Consider the following 18,324-nt stretch of genomic DNA (forward strand, 5'->3'; position numbering starts at 1 on the left):
TTAAGGCTCATAAACCTCACTGGTAACTACTTGTCTCAGTCCCTCCAGCTAGATAAGTGGTAGAGCCAATTCTGATATCAAAACCAGCCCCTATAATCCCCAGTTCACCACACAGTGCATGGAGCACATTCTCAGAATGCTTAGAAAGGAACTAAGGTTTAGAAACATTAATCTGATATTTCAAGATTCTTAATCCTCAAAGAAAGATAAAATTGTATTCACTAAACTGAGCTTCTTAAATAGGTAAAAAATTGCCAGGGCCAATTGATAAAATATTAAACAAGTACAAAAATGAAAAAGAACTTCTGGTGGCCCAGAAGTGGCTGAATAGATTAGCATGTTCACTGTGCATTATAAATGAAAGATAATTATTTTTTACTCTATTATTTTTAAGCAAAAAGCAAAACAAAACAAAAACTAGCTTTGGGACATCGTGAAGTCATCAGGGAGGTTTGGAGCTCAAATGGCACATCACAAATGACCCTACCCTTATCACGGACAACAGCTAAAAGCTAGACATTGTGACATCTCCAGAGAAAAAGATAGCTTTCTCAGTCTCACTGAATTCACTCTCCCTTAAACAGGAAGGTTAAAAATTATCTACATTAAAACCAAAGATACTTTTTTTATCCAAATAGAGCATAATGGAAGAGAATATTAACCTTAAAATAGAAATAATATTGAATATAAAATTGAAAGAGTAATAGTTTCCATTATATAATTTGGATGCCTGCAAATAACTAAGAATAAGGCAAACAAATAATTTTATGTAAAATTAAAAAAAAAACCTTAAATACTTTATTCAAGAAGAAACTTGAAGAGCTAATGGGTATACAAAGAGATGCTTATCATCATTAGAAATAAACAAAATCAAAATAACTGATAAAAATTTTATCAACAGGAGATAGAGAAAATGTTAAGTCTGAGAGTATCAATCATTGTCAATAATTTGACACAATCAAAACTGTGTATCTCTGTTATAAATGCAAACATATAATAGTGTATGTTATAAATAATTTATGCCAGTATTTTAGATGACAATATAGTCTTTTATAGTAAATTTAAAAATATGTATATTCTATTACTCAGCAATTCCACTTCTGGATATATACACTAGAACTGTTTTTTCTTTTTTTACTTTTCAAAATTTATGGTGAATTATAGTAAGAAATTTATTTAATATTGTAACATTATAAACACATACATGCTTATAAGAATTTGTGTTAATGTATGTGAAAACAAATGAAAATATTCCCCACAATATTTGTATGTATAAACAAAAGTCTAATGAAGTAACATTTACCACAACAATATGAGATGAACAATGAAAATAATTTATTCTGTTTACTTTTTTCTGTTCCTTTCTAATCCACCTCATTACATTCACCAATGTAGAACATAATCCTCTATACCAACTTTATGACCCTCTGCAGGGCTGGGACTCAGACTGAAAAACACTACTCTGTACATGTGTATGGGATATGATACTCTCGTACAAGTGTACTAGACAACATACATGATAATGTTACATGAGCAATGTTATAGTAAAAATGGTAAAGCATCTTTCAAAAGAGGTAAATTCTTATGACTACTATAGTATACCATACATAATGAAAATAAAACACCTGGATCTAAACTACATATATGAATTTCACATATACATTATAGAGCAAAAAATAAATTTGCCAAAGTATGCAGAAAGTATAATTCCATTTATGATTTAAAATCTATATAAAACCAATCAGCATTTGTGTGTGTATATGTGAGAGAGAGAAAAAAAGAGCCAGGTGGAGGGCAGGAGAAAGATTTAGAAAAAAACAAAGGAGTGGTAGACAGCATATTGGATACATCAGTTGCTTTCTAGTGAGCCCTGGGTGGGGAAGATCCCCTGGAGAAGGAAATGGCAACTCACTATAGTATTCTTGCCTAGAGAATCTCATGGACAGAGGAGCCTGGCAGGCAACAGGCAATGGGGTCACAAGAGAAGGACACCACTTAGTGACTAAACCACTACCACCACCAAGAGCATATATGTGATTTCAAAGACACAGTAGTCCAGTTGTAAATTTTGATGCGTTTATCTGTGTAACTGGTATATCAGTGTTAATTTTAACCTTAATTGTAATATGTGATTTACATTCATCACCTTTGGTATTCAATAATAAAATAATTTTATGAACATATAATTTAACTATATATATATATATATGATTTTAAAGTAAATTTAGATGTGAAAGAAATAACAGATGTAAAAAGTGATGTCTACTATAAAGAATATCATTAGCCAAGGACAGAACTGTTTCCTTATTCTGACTATTAAAAGCATTCTACCTCAACATTAATCTCTTCTTTCTAATTATTCATCAAAAGACACAATGCTCCTTTATATATTCCTGAAAAAATGAATATGATTTCAAATATATATATATTCTAGTACTATGATAAAAGGGAAATTTTATGCATTCAATAACAACAACAAGCATCCCTATTTAACATTTGTCATATGTCTTATGTACATTAACTCATTTGAGCCTCAAGAACTCTGTGACATAGAGCTTATCTCCATAGCACAGAAAAGAAATCTGAGGCACAGAATAGTTAAGTAATTTATACAAGTACACACAGCAAGTAAATTGAGGAATGATGGCTTGCTGCTGCTGCTGCTCCTAAGTCACTTCAGTCATGTCGGACTCTGTGCGACCCTATAGACGGCAGCCCACCAGGCTCCCCCATCCCTGGGATTCTCCAGGCAAGAACGCTGGAGTGGGTTGCCATTTCCTTCTCCAATGCATGAAAGTGAAAAGTGAAAGTGAAGTCGCTTAGTCGTGTCCGACTCTTAGCGACCCCATGGACTGCAGCATACCAGGCTCCTCCATCCATGGGATTTTCCAGGCAAGAGTACTGGAGTGGGGTGCCATTGCCTTCTCCAATGATGGCTTAAATGACTCCAAATTTCAGTTATAGAAAGAAAAAGCATAGGACACACTCTCACCAGGACTTTATATATTGCCAATAAAAAGTTAGAAAACATTTGTAACTGATTGGGTTTTATGACCAATTTACATACTTGTAGTGATTAAATATGCTCTACTATTAAATATTCTAATATAATGTCCTTAAAATTTCCCTTATGCAAGTACTTCTTATTTGACATTAATCATATACATGAACATGTCTATTTCTTTAGACACAGTATCATTTGTATAAATATTTTTCTATAATACATACATATACATACACATGTGGTTCTCCTAATGAATGCAAAGTAAGAAGTTAAGAGATACCTGGAGAAACAGGCAAGTTTGGCCTTGAAGTGCAAAATGAAGCAGGGCAAAGGTAAACAGAGCTTTGGTAAGACAACAACACTGGTCATAGAAAACACCCTTTAATCAGCAATACAACAGATGTCTCTATATGTGGACATCACCAGATGATCAATAGAGAAATGAAAAAGAGTATATTCTTTGCAGCCAAAGATGGAGAATCTCTATATAGCAATACCTGAAGTGGACTCTGGCTCAGATCAACAACTCTTTATTGCAAAATTCAGCTTGAATTGAAGAAAGTAGTGAAAACCAGTAGACCATTCATGTATGACTTAAGTCAAATCCCTTACAATTTTACTGTGGAAGTAACAAGTAAATTCAAGGGATCAGATCTGATTAAGTGCCTGAAGAACTATGGGCAGAGGTTTATAACTTTGTACAGAAGGCAGTAATCAAAACCATCCCTAGGAAAAAGAAATGCAAAAAGGCAAAACGGTTGTCTGAGGAGGCCTTAAAAATTGAGAAAAGAAGAGAAGTGAAAAGGCAAAGGAGAAAAGGAAAAATATACCCATTTGAAGGCAGAATTCCAAACAATAGCAAGGAGAATAAGAACGCCTTCTTCAGTGATTAAAAAAAAAAAAAAAAAAGAGGAAAACAAGAGAATGGACAAGACTCGAGATTTTTCAAGAAAATTAGAGATATCAAGGGAACATTTCATGCAAAGATTAGCACAATAAAGGACAGGTGGCAAGAATAAACAGAAGCAACTGTATAAAAAAAGGTCTTAATGACTCAAATAACCATGATGGTGTTGTCATTCACATAGAGCCAGATATTCTGGAGTGTGAAGATAAGTGGTCTTTAGGAAGCATCACTAAGAATAAAGCTAGTGGAGGTGATGGAATTCCAGCTGAGCTATTTCAAATCTTATAAGATGATGCTGTGAAAGTGCTGCACTCAATATGCCAGCAAATTTGGAAAACTCAGCAGTGGCCACAGGACTGGAAGAGGTCAGTATTCATTCCAGTCCCAAAGAAGACCTATGCTAAAAAAATGTTCAAACCAATAGAATTACACTCATTTCACATGCTAGCAAGATAATACACAAAATCCTTCAGGCTCGGCTTCAGTAATCCAGAACTTTCAGATGTACAAACTGGATTTAGAAAAGGCAGAGGAACGAGAGATCAGATTCCCAACATCTGTTGGATCATAGAAAAAGTAAGGGAATTCCAGAAAACAAAAATCTACTGCTGTTTCACTGACTACACTAAAGCCTTTGTGTGAATCACTACAAACTGTGGAAAATTTTTCAACAGATGGGACTACCAGACCACCTTACCTGCCTCCTGAAACCTTATGCAGGCCAAGAAGCAGCAGTTAGAACTGGACATGGAAAAAACAGACTGGTTCAAAATTGGGAAAGGAGAACATCAAGGCTGTATATTGTCACCTGCTTATTTAACTTATATACAGAATACATTATGCAAAATCCAGGGCTGGATGAAGTACAAGCTGAAATTGATATTGCCAGGAGAAATAGCAATAATCTCAGACATGCAGTTGACACCACCCTAATGGCAGAAAGTGCAAGAAACTAAAGAGCCTCTTGATGAAGGTCAAAGAGGAGGGTGAAAATCTAGCTTGAAACTCACATTCAAAAAACGAACATTGTGGCATCTAGTCCTATCACTTCGTGGCAAATAGATGGGGAAACAATGGAAACAGTGACAGACTTTATATTTTTGCATTCCAAAATCACTGCAGATGGTGACTGCAGCCATGAAATTAAAAGACACTTGCTTCTTGGAAGAAAAGTTATGACAACCTAGACAGAATATTAAAAAGCAGAAACATTACTTTGCCAACAAAGGCCCATCTAATCAAAGCTATGGTTTTTCCAATAGTCATGTATGGATGTGAGAGTTGGACTATAAAGAAAGCTGAGCACCAAAGAATTGATGCTTTTGAACTGTGGTGTTGGAGAAGACTCTTGAGAGTCCCTTGGACTGCAAGGAGATCCAACCAGTCCATCCTAAAGAAAATCAGCCCTGAATATTCATTGGAAGGACTGATGCTGAAGCTGAAACTCCAATGCTTTGGCCACCTGATGCAAAGAACTGACTCATTGGAAAAGACCCTGATGCTGGGAAAGAATGAAGGAAGGAGAAGGGAATGACAGAAGATAAGATAGTTGGATGGCATCACCAACTCAATGGACATGAGTTTGGGTAAGCTCTGGATCTTGGTGATGTACAGGGAAGCCTGGTGTGCTGCAGTCCACGGGGTCGCTAAGAGTCAGACATGACTGAGTGACTGGAATGAACTGAACTGAACTGGAAGAAGAGTTATGACAAACATAGATGGTGTATTAGAAAGCAGAGTCATCACTTTGCTGACAAAGGTCTGTCTACTCAAATCTATGGTTTTTCCAGTAGTCATGTATGGATGTGACAGTTGGACCATAAAGCTATGTGAGTGCTAAAGAATTGATGCTTTTGAATTTAGTGCTCGAGAAGACTCTGGAGAGTCCCTTGGACAGCAAGGAGATCAAACCAGTCAGTCCTCAAGGAAATTAACCCTGAATACTCATTGGAAGGACTGATGCTGAAGCTGAAGGTCCAAAACTTTGGCCACAGGATGTGAAGAGCTGACACATTGAAAATTACCTGGATGCTGGGAAAGACTGAGGGCAGAAGGAGAATGGGGTGACAGCAGACGAGATGGTTGGATTAATATCATTGACTCAATGGACATGAGTTTGAGCAAACTCCAAGAGATAGTGAAGGACAGGGAAGGCTGGCACGCTGCAGTCAATGGAGTCACAAAGAGTCAGACATGACTGAGTGACTGATCACCAACTACAGTGAATGAAATGAATTCTCTCATTATTATTATATTGTTTTAGAGTATACCTTCCTCATGTGTATAATACATCAAATAGTTTTTGATTTTTTAAAAAATATTTTTAATTTAAAATGTCCAAACTGAATGATTTTGTTTCATAACAATATTTACCAATGGCTTAACCTGTAGCATAGGAAGATCACAAATACCATTTAAGCACATATCTTATAATACAAAATTGTCACCAAACTATGAATTTGAAGTCATACCATGGAAATATAAGGTTAAAATTAAGGATTTTAAGAGAAAAACAAAAAACAAACAAACAAAAAAAAGGTCTCGTGAAAACAGAAATGAAGAGAGAAATACCAGTATTGTTTCCTGAATATTTGCATGTGAAAATGAAACCACAGATTTCCCCCCAAACATTTCCTGACCTCTCAAGTTTAAATGAAGGTGAAATATGCTTGCTGCATGTGTGTATCTGTGAGTCAAATTAGCATCAATATTATTTTTGTCAACTGCGTTTTGTGTTTGCTTGCATGGATATTGGTGGCATCTGTTGTGGAACCAATGAGAACAGGGACCTGGTGAGTCAAGATTTTGCCTTTTGTTCTGAATGTGTGTGCTTATGATCAGTCATCCCACAAAATAATAAGTTTCTTTTAAGCAGAATAGACCCTACCGTTTTCGGGCTTTGCTGTCTTAACACATTATTTTTTAAAGTCATTTCAAGAAAAGATCCCTTTGAAGAAAAATAATTTAATATATAACATGTTGAGTAAAAGAAGTGTCTGTTACTGTAATTCAGTTTTTGAATAACTTTGAACAAACCAAACTTCTACTGCCTAAAAGATTTGAAATATAAAATAAAAGATCTCTCTCACCACACCATGCATATATTGTAAAAATGAAGGCAATTTCCATCAGTGTTACATGATAACACCTTTTGATAAACTGTCTTTCTTAAGTGGCAAAGCCCAAGAAAGAGTAAATTATCCAGAGGAAAGTTCTGTAATGCAAAAAAATTCCATAAGTTAATAAATTAACTTATATGTTTAATAAAAGAGTTTAAAGGATCCATAAGATGAATATTATGTGTTTTTTTGTTTGTTTGTTTGTTTTTTTGGCTTTTAGTTTGTCAGATTCTGGAAATCTTTCCTTATGTGCAGTGTCCCCAGATCCAGAGGCATTCCAGTTTCCTCAGTCAATGGGGTCATCAGATTTTGCTAGGTACAGACTTATTAAATAACTTTTGATTCTAATCTATTCCTGTATGGGTTTGCCTATGTCAATTTGACACCTTACCCTGCTTCCTGAGATGGCTTAAACCCATAGTTTGTAATCCTGACCGGATCTCTTTAGGATATACGTCTTGAGTCACAAGATATTTACTGTGGTCAGCATTTAGGTTTCAGCTCTTTCTACTTTCCCAGGTGACATGCTGATTCTTCTAATTTCACTTAAACCCTCATCACCTATTGTCTCCTTTATCCTCTTTGTCCTTTAAAGTGAAATTCAGAAGGAAGAATGTATTAATTTTTCATGTTTAATTAGAAGTCTGTGAATGTTATTCCATGTTACTAACCCACTGGCCCTAAATTAAAAATCCCTCAAAAAAGTTGTTAAAATTTCTAGTATATTTAGAATAATGCAACATAACAAATTTTAACCTTTCTATGCTGGTGCAAGTTAAGAGAATGAAAAATGATCTACTGACTAGCAATGTGTAGTCCTCACTGGCTGAAATTCTGATAGACTCATATTGCTAGACCTAAAGCCTCTGAAAGAGACTTGCTATGTGCAATGGAGAAAAGAGTCTTTATTTTTCCCTCTTTATTTTAAAGGGTTCTAAGGTCCCCACTTTTATGTCACTGCTTAGCAAAGAATACTGTACTTTGGATTTCAGCTGAATCACATTGACATATTCAAACTGTACTACAACCAATAACATTCACATAGTTTGTTGTAATACAAAACCTTCCTGGCTGCCCTAATAATACTCAAGCATAAAGTTATATCAGTGTCATTAAAGAAATACACTTATGATTATTTATGTTCAACACACATTATTTATATTCATTACTATTTAATATTCCATTACTGCTATAAACATTTAAATTATGAATTCAAACTGATTCATTTAAAATAATCTACTAAAGTAACTCATAGTTCAGTTGGTAAAGAATCTGCCTGCAATTCATGAGACCTGGGTTTGATCCTTGGGTCAGAAAGATATCCTGGAGAAGGAAATGGAAACCCATTCCAGAATTCTTGCTTGGAGAATCCCATGGACAGAGAAGTCTAGCTGGCTACAGTCCATGGGGTCGCAAGAGTCAGATATGACTTAGTGACTAAACCACCACTTAAGTATCTGCTAAAGTAAACTCCTGAAACTAATCAGATGGTGAAGAAATATTTTATTTTGCACCCTTCTAAGGATAATCTGATATGTAAGATTACTTTCAGGTTACATTTATCAAAAACTTTATTGATTAATTACTGTGATATTTTGGTTTTCTTGTCTTCCCTAGTGCCTCAGACAGTAAAGAATCTGCCTGCAATACAGGAGTTCCAGATTCAGTCCCTGGGTTGGGAGGGTCTCCCGCAGAAGAGAATGGCAACCCACTCCAGTATTCTTGCCTGGAGAATTCCACGGATAGAGGAGTCTGGCCGGCTACAGTCCATGGAGCAGCAAAGAGTCAGACGTGACTGAACAACTAACACACACACATATTTTGGTTTTCATTTATCTGGATTTACTATAATCACTGTACTTCATTACTAAATATCACAAAATAAGTAAGATCGCTTGCCTGTCATTTGATCACTGATTTGACACACAAAGTCTGTGAAAACCATACCTTTAAAAATGCACTAAAGTAATATATTCTCTGTACTTCTAAACACTCTTCTTCCTCTAAATGGAGACTATCCTAGTGGTGAATGATTAGGTTTTTCACTGTACATAGAAAAAGGTAGTAAGACAATATTAAGAAGAAATAATAGTATAAAGTACTGAATTTAAATTCAAAAGGCTTAATTCTTATTGAGAGTGAAATTTAGAGTTTGAACATGCTGATGTAAAATATTTATTGTCCTTTCACTTAGTGCAACTGAAGTCAGAGAATAATGCTGACAAATATTGTGTGAACCACATGTGCAACAGTGAACAAGACTCAATAGATACTCAAATAAGTATACTATAACCTTCCTGCTATTTCATAACCCAGACTACTGGTAGAACAGTATTTTTCTAATATTAATATAAATCTTATAGTTATACCCTGCATAAAATCTTTCTTTTGCTTCTCATTCAAGAACATAAGTAAAATCCAAACCTCTTAAGATAGTGGAAAGAAGGCTGCACAATTTGGTCATTTGCTGTAACCAACTATCTCAATCTCACTTGTTAAACTACTACCCCACCATTATATGCTCAAGGTGCACAGCTATAACTACTTAGTCCATTAACTACCTCAAGTACTTCCCTAACTGAAAATCTTAAATTATTAGTTTTCTCAGTCTAGAACAGTCTTCCAATCCTCCTGATATTTTTTAAGTCATTAACTTCTATTCATTTTTTTTAATTTTTAAAAAATTTTTTCAATGTTTAACAAAAATGTATCTTTAAAAATAACATGAAAATATACAGTTTATTTGGGAAAAAAAAACAACAATGCATTATCCATGTTTCAAAATAAACCATTCATATTTTATCTCTTGTTAAAGCATAATCTTTTAAAATTATTACACTCAGGATATGGTGGTTTTTGAGCTCTTATTTATACTTTAGGATTCTATAATACTTTTTTGGAGAGGCTTAACTGGTGCTTCCACACTAAATCAGTCTTCATTGCCATTATGTCTTTATTTTCCTTCTTTTCCTTCATAGCACTTCTCAGTCCATAATGAAATAATTATTAGTGTGACTACTTGTTTATGCTTATTTCTTCTACTGAACTACGAGTGTTCAGGAGAAGTGATTTTTGCTCATCACTGTATCACTAGTGATCCGGTCAGTGTCTGGTACTTCATAGACACTTGATTATATGTGAAATAATAATAGTAAAGAAACACACAAATGCAATATCACTTGGATGATTTAAATATCTGAGTAGGTACTGTGTGCCAGGCTCACATGCTAGATTCTGATGGATTCTGATAGATTCTGATTTACTTACCAGGTAAAGAAAAAATTTTTACAATAATAATAATAAAAAAAATACTGTCCCTTTAAAAAGAAAAGAAAATTAAATTCAAGTTTTGCATAGTCATTATTGATACTAAAGCTCATTGTTGATAATCAACAAGGACACACTGGGTAGCACAGGGAACTATACTCAATATCTTATTATAATCTATAATGGGAAAAAAATCTAAAAAAGAGCAGATATATATGTATGTATAACTGAATCACTTTGCTGTACACCTGTAACTAATGTGACATTTTAAATCAACTATATTTCAATAAAATTAAAAATTAAGCTTATAATTTAATGTTTTAATAACTTATTTATTTTTTGCCATATTGACCACACAAGATAAGACTTCCTCTTTCTCCCTCCCCAATTATCTAAATCTGTTTAAATTTTTGTCCCTTATTTTCCTCCTATTTTTAAACAATCATTAAATACCTTTAAACAAGGACAAAAACTACTATGAAGTATCATTTGATATTTAGAACATGTAATCAAACAAATGTACAAATTCATCATGTAGAGAATGAAAAATGGAGTGGCTAGGTTGTCTGGTGGCATTATGGTATTTACAGGCATATGAGCTCCCTTTGGAAGAATGAACCAGTGTTTGCTAATTAAAAATGAAGGAAACAGCAAAGAGATTCTATCTAACATTGTGAGAAGCTCCATGGAAAAAGGAGTAAAGAAAATGTGTGCAATTGAATTTTCCTTGTAATTAGTAGGGACGCAATTTAAAAAATTAGAGACTTAATGAGCTCATTTGTGTGTGTGCATGTATTAGAAAGACACTTCTGAAAACAGGTTAAAGTCTTACTAATTCAATGCGGGGCCACATACCTCAACATAAGCATCTCCTGGGAGTTGGATAGATGAAGAATTTCAGTGTTGCCCCAAATTACTGAATTGGAAATCACATTTTAAGAAGATGCCAAGTGACTTTTATACATTCTAAAGTTTGAAAGTCACTGCTATAGAGGTTGGGGTAAGGCATATTTCTTTCTCATTATAGTAGTCCTGAAATATTTACATTTACTTTCTTGAATATGAAAGACATACATACAAAATCTTTTTTGGTGAGGACAAACTATGCAACTTCTATATTTCAAACTACATAACAAAGTATTGAAGGTTCTGAGAATATTTCACATATCCCATGATGACTTTATCTGAGTGGATATCTCCAAACTGTTTTGGTAAAAAATTTTGCTAAGCTCCTTATCTTAGAAAAGGATAATATATGTTTGATCAGAGCTGTCAAACATTATAAATAATTAGCAGAACAGATTAATTTATTTTCAGTTTTTTAACTACTTAACTATTTAATGATGGCAACACTATTCAAAGTCATCGCATAATCACTGTGCTGTGAAAATAAAAGTTAAATCCACAATTAAATGTGTTGATCAGTAACCCTAAGTGTGAAAGAGGAGAAGTATTACAGAGACAAAGACCAGCTACTTTCTCAGGAAAGAGAGTTCAGTTCAGTTCAGTTGCTCAGTCATGTCTGACTCTTTGCAACCCCATGAACTGCAGCTCGCCAGGCGTCCCTGTCCATTACCACCTCCCGTAGTTTACCCAAACTCATGTCCATTGAGTCGGTGATGCCATCCAATCATCTCATCCTCTGTCATCCCCTTCTCCTCCTGCCCTCAATCTTTCCCAGCATCAGGGTCTTTTCAAATGAGTCAGCTCTTTGCATCAGGTGGCCAAAGTATTGGAGTCTCAGCTTCAACATCAGTCCTTCCAATGAATATTCAGGACTGATCTCCTTTAGGATGGACTGGTTGGATCTCCTTGCAGTCCAAGGGACTCTCAAAAGTCTTCTCCAACACCACAGTTGAAAGGCATCAATTCTTCTGTGCTCAGCTTTCTTTATAGTCCAACTCTCACAGCCAATAGAAAGAACAAGAGGCAAGAGAGAGAGAAGGTGAAAGGATAAAAGGACAAAGAGTGAGATGGTGAGAGACAGAGAAAAGCAGGTCTGTTTATTGAACATGTGGCATTCCCAAGAGAAAACTATTAACATATCCCAATATGCATTATGCAGCATTCTAATATGTATAAACACCCTAATAAAATTAACATTTATACTATATGTATAAACTGTTAATTTTATGTCAAAGATGATTCCTAAAAACACAATTAAGTCATTAAAATATACATTTTCATTATCATATTAAGAGTCTCAATTCTTAAAGACTTGTTTAAGTTAACTGTCCAAGAGTCATTAGCTTAAAATTCTGCTACTCATTTTTATCAACATTTGAATTCTCAATTGAGAGGTGATAATTCACTCCTGCTACTCTGTCAATCTGGAATCTCCTCAGAAATGAATTAAAAATTTAAAGCCTTATTGAATAAAATAATTTATGGTATATTAATTAGTCTCAAGTTAACATCAAACTGTCTCTGTCTTTGCAGAGAATAGTTACTGAACCCTCTTGGTCCAGGCTTTTAAAAATCGATGTTATTTCTGCACTTCAAACCTAGAACAGGAAGAAGGAATGTTAAAGTGTTACAGTATGGAATAAAATCTTATTTACGGAAAAGATTATGTCAGTGTCCTCTGTTAATCTGATGTACCTAGTAATAGTTTACTATTTAAAACCAGTGTTTTATCCCAATAAATAATATTTTATATTGCTACTCAAAGATTTTCTCAAATGCCAGTCTTACTTGGATACTTAAATCTGACAGAAACCATGTAGTTATTTCAGAAAATTATTTTCCCCTAAATATACAGGAAAACTGTATTGTCTGCACTTCAGAACATGTCTACATGGTCAGTTAGGGCCTTATGACTGAGTTCTGGACTCAGAATTTGAAAGTGGATGTAAATTACATAGACCAATTATATCTCCTAAAATCTCTATAGAACACTTCATGTTTACTCTCTTCTTTGAGATAAATGTGCTTGCCTGTTAAGTTGCTTCAGTCATGCCTGACTCTTTGCGACCCCATGGACTGTAGCCTACCATGTTCCAATGCCCATGGGATTTTCCAGGCAAGAATACTAGAGTGGGTTGCCATGCCCTTCTCCAGGGGATCTTTCTGATGCAGGGATCAAACCCGCATCTCTTACTCCTCCTGCATTGGCAGGTGGGTTCTTTATCACTAGCATCACCTGGCAACATCAGGCTAACCCTGAAGCTATGTATTAGCAATAGCCATGAGTGCTTGCTATGTCACTTCAGTTGTCTCCAATTCCTTGAGAGCCCTTGGACTGAAGCCCGCCAGACTCCTCTGTCCATGGGATTCTCCAGGCAAAAATACTGGAGTGGATTGCCTTTTCCTTCTCCAGGGGATCTTCATGACCCAGGGATCAAACCCAGGTCTCTTGCGGCTCCTGCACTGCAGGTGGATTCTTTACTGCTGAACCAAAGGGGAAGCCATATACATGACCACTAGAAATTTAATGAGTGAATGATTATGGATTATTAAATTACTTAGTTATTCTCCAGAATAACAAAATTATATTGTACAAAAGAATAAAATTAAAACAAATCTAGAAATTACTTAAATATGGAAGTTATTGGGGCTGGTGCACTGGGACGACCCAGAGGGATGGTATGGGGAGGGAGGAGGGAGGAGGGTTCAGGATGGGGAACACATGTATAATTTTTTTTAATTAAAATTGAATAAAAAAAAAAACAACTTCACTTTCATTGAATTTAAAAACATAGCAGTAATAAGAAATTAAAATATGACAAGTGGTGGGATCAAGATGGCAAAATAGATCCTGAGATCACCTCCTCCCATAAACATATCAAAGTACAACTATATATAGATCAACTCTCTCTGAGAACAGCCTGAAGACTAGAGAAACATCTCTTCTATAATTAAAGATATAAAGAAAAGAACACATTGAGGATACGATGGACAGAAATTCAGTCTAATCTGGATCCAAGGCCCATGTGTCATGACTACATTCAGCAGGGGTTATCACAGACATGGCAATCCTCCCTAACCAGTAAGGGGCTTGAGCTACACAGCAGGCAACTTAGCCCTGGAGATCTACAACAGGAAACTCAGCTCATAAAACATCTGGGTTTGAAAACCAATGGGATTTATAGTCCAGGAGAGCCAGAGGGCTATAGGAAACCAAGTGTATACATAAAATCTTTCTTACTCTGAGTCCCAAGCCAGAGGCATCTGGCACTCCAGCAAGCCTCTGGTGAGGTCCACTCCAGTTCCAGCCACCCCAAGGCAACTTCAGAGTGGTCCAGTGCACCCCAGGAATAACTTGCCCTGTACAAACTCCAGATCCAGTCATCTAGTCAAGGCAGCCCCAGTTCAGCATACTCCAGGACACTCCAGGTTGTTTCTGTTCCAGGCCCAGTCCACCTGCCAAAGCTATCCAACATCTAGAGTCTACATAGGAAACATTCCTACATAAGGTCATTGCTTTCAAGATCAGGAGAGGTAACTGTTTTGCCTAATTTATAGAAAAAGAACACAGAAAGTCAAATAAAATGAGGAGGTAAATATATTCCAAATGAGATAAGATAAAATATCAGAAAATAACAATAATGAAACAAGTAATTTATCTTACAAAGAGTTCAAGGTAAAGGTCATAAAAATATTCATTGAACTCTGCAGAATGAAGGAACACAGTGAGAATTTCAGTAGGAGTTAGAAAAAAAATGTGTATATATATATAAACCTATCAGGTCTGAAGACTGACAGTTAAAATAAAATTACACAGCAAGTAATAAGAAGATTAAGTGATACAGAATAATGCAAAAGTGATCTAAAAGATAGACTTGTGGAAATCACCCAATCATAATAGCAAAATTAAAATAAACTAAAAATATATAGTATAAGGGACCTCTGGAACACTATAGGCATACTAACATTTCCATTTTAGACACCCTAGAAGGTGAAGAGAGAGAGAAAGATACAGAAAATTATTTGAAGAAACAATGGCTGAAATTTCTCTAGCCTGGGGAAGAAAACAGATACCAGGCCCAGGAAGCACAGGGAGGGAACCACCCGCCCAAAAAAAAAAAAAAAAAATTCAAAGAGATTCACTTCAAGATATGTCATAGTTAAGATGACAAAATTTCAAATTAAGAAAGAAATTTAAAGGCAGCAAGGTGGAAAAAAAAAAAAAAAATCTCACAAAAGAACCTCCATAAGGCTATAAGCAGAGTTTTCAGGCCAGAAGTAGTGGCATAATATATTTAAAGTGCTGAAAGGAAAACAATGCAATACGAAACAAAATTACACAACCAAGAGTACTCTACACAGAAAAGTTATCACTCATAATTGAAGCCAATTTAGGGTTTCCCAGATAAGCAAAAGCTAAAGAATTTATCATGAAACCAAAATAACAAGAAATGTTAAAGAACCTTCCTTAAGTTGAATAGTAAAAGCTATAATCAGACATAATAAAATATATAAAATAAAAAAAATCCGCTAATACAGGCAAATATATAGTAAAGGAAGTGAATCAGTCATTTAAAAATTGCTATGAAGGTTAAAAGAAAAAATGTATAAAAGAAACTATAATTTAAATAAGTGGTTAAGGGATACACAAAGTTGAAAGATTTAAAATACATTATCAGAAACAAAATATGGAGGGAAACAGTAAAAATGCAGTGCTTTTAGAATGTATTTCAACTTAAGGGACTATTAGCTTAAAATAAACTAATATATATACAGGTTGATGTGTATGAACTTTATTATACCCAAAGCAAAAACTTGCAATAAATTCTCAAAAAAACTAAAAAGAAAGGATACCAAATATAACACTAAAGTTAATCAAACCATAAAGGAAGATAATACAAGAAGAAGGGAACAGAAAAGATATTTAAAAAAAATAGAAAACAATGAACAAAACAGTAATAAGTACATCAGTTCAGTTCAGTTCAGTTCAGGAGCACAGTCGTGTCTGACTCTTTGAACCTCAAGAATCGCAGCATGCCAGGCCTCCCTGTCCATCATCAACTCCCGGAGTTCACTCAGACTCACGTCCATCAAGTCAGTGATGCCATCCAGCCATCTCATCCTCTGTCTTCCCCTTCTCCTCCTGCCCCCAATCCCTCCCAGCATCAGAGGCTTTTCCAGTGAGTCAACTCTTCGCATGAGGTGGCCAAAATACTGGAGTTTCAGCTTCATTATCACTCCTTCCAAAGAAATCCCAGGGCTGATCTCCTTCAGAATGGACTGGTTGGATCTCCTTGCAGTCCAAGGGACTCTCAAGAGTCTTCTCCAACACCAAAGTTCAAAAGCATCAATTCTTCGGCCTTCAGCCTTCTTCAGACTCCAACTCTCACATCCATATATGGCAACAGGAAAAACCATAGCCCTGAGTAGACGGACCTTTGTTGGCAAAGTAATGTCTCTGCTTTTGAATATGCTATCTAGGTTGGTCATAACTTTCCTTCCAAGGAGTAAGTGTCTTTTAATTTCATGGCTGCAATCACCATCTGCAGTGACTTTGGAGCCCAGAAAAATAAAGTCTGCCACTGTTTCCAGTATTTCCCCATCTATTTCCCATGAAGTGATGGGACCGGATGCCATGATCTTCGTTTTCTGAATGTTGAGCATTAAGCCAACTTTTTCACTCTCCACTTTAATTTTTATCAAGAGGCTTTATAGTTGCTCTTCACTTTCTGCCATAAGGGTGTGTTATCTGCATATCTGAGGTCATTAATATTCCTTCCAGCAATCTTGATTCCAGTTTATGCTTCTTCCAGCCCAGGGTTTCTTATGATGTTCTCTGCATAGAAGTTAAATACGCAGGGTGACAATATACAGCCTTGATGGACTCCTTTTTCTATTTGGAACCAGTCTGTTGTTCCATGTCCAGTTCTAACTGTTGCTTCCTGACCTGCATATATATTTCTCAAGAGGCAGGTCAGGTGGTCTGGTATTCCCATCTCTTTCATAATTTTCCACTGGATGTGACTGGCAACAGAAGCAAGGTCTGATGCTATAAGAGCAATATTGGATAGGAACCTGGACTGTCAGGTCCACGAATCAAGGCAAATTGGAAGTCGTCAAACAAGAGATGGCAAGAATGAATGTCGATATTCTAGGAATCAGAGAACTCAAATGGACTGGAATGGGTGAATTTAACTCAGATGAGCATTATATCTACTACTGAGGTCAGGAATCCCTCAGAAGAAATGGAATAGCCATCATGGTCAACAAAAGAGTTCGAAATGCACTACTTGGATGCAATCTCAAAAATGACAGAATGATCTCTATTTGTTTCCAAGGCAAACCATTCAATATCACAGTAATCCAAGTCTATGCCCCAACCAGTAATGCTGAAGAAGCTGAAGTTGAATGGTTCTATGAAGACCTACAAGACCTTTAGAACTAACACCCAAAAAAGACGTCCTTTTCATTTTAGTGGACTGGATGCAAAAGTAGGAAGTCAAGAAACACCTGGAGTAACAGGCAAATTTGGCCTTGGAATACAGAATGAAACAGGGCAAGGACTATAGAGTTTTGCCAAGAAAATGCACTGGTCATAGCAAACACCCTCTTTCAACAACACAAGACAAGACTCTACACATGGACATCATCAGATGGTCAACACTGAAATCAGATTGATTATATTCTTTGCAGCCAAAGATGGAGAAGCTCTATACAGTCAACAAAAACAAGACCAAGAGCTGACTGTGGCTCAGATCATGAAGTCCTTATTGCCAAATTCAGACTGAATTGAAGAAAGTAGGGAAAACCACTAGACCATTCAGGTAAGACCTAAATCAAATCCCTTATGATTATACAGTGGAAGTGAGAAATAGAGTTAAGGGCCTAGATCTGATAGATAGAGTGCCTGATGGACTATGGAATGAGATTCATGACACTGTACAGGAGACAGGGATTAAGACCATCCCCAAGGAAAAGAAATGCAAAAAAAGCAAAATGGCTGTCTGAGGAGGCCTTACAAACAGCTGTGACAAGAAGAGAAGCGAAAAGCAAAGGAGAAAAGGAAAAATATAAGCATCTGAATGCAGAGTTCCAAAGAATAGCAAGAAGAGATAAGAAAG

The sequence above is a fragment of the Bos taurus genome, chromosome 6, assembly GCF_002263795.3.
Source record: "Bos taurus isolate L1 Dominette 01449 registration number 42190680 breed Hereford chromosome 6, ARS-UCD2.0, whole genome shotgun sequence".
Classification (NCBI taxonomy): Eukaryota; Metazoa; Chordata; class Mammalia; order Artiodactyla; family Bovidae; genus Bos; species Bos taurus.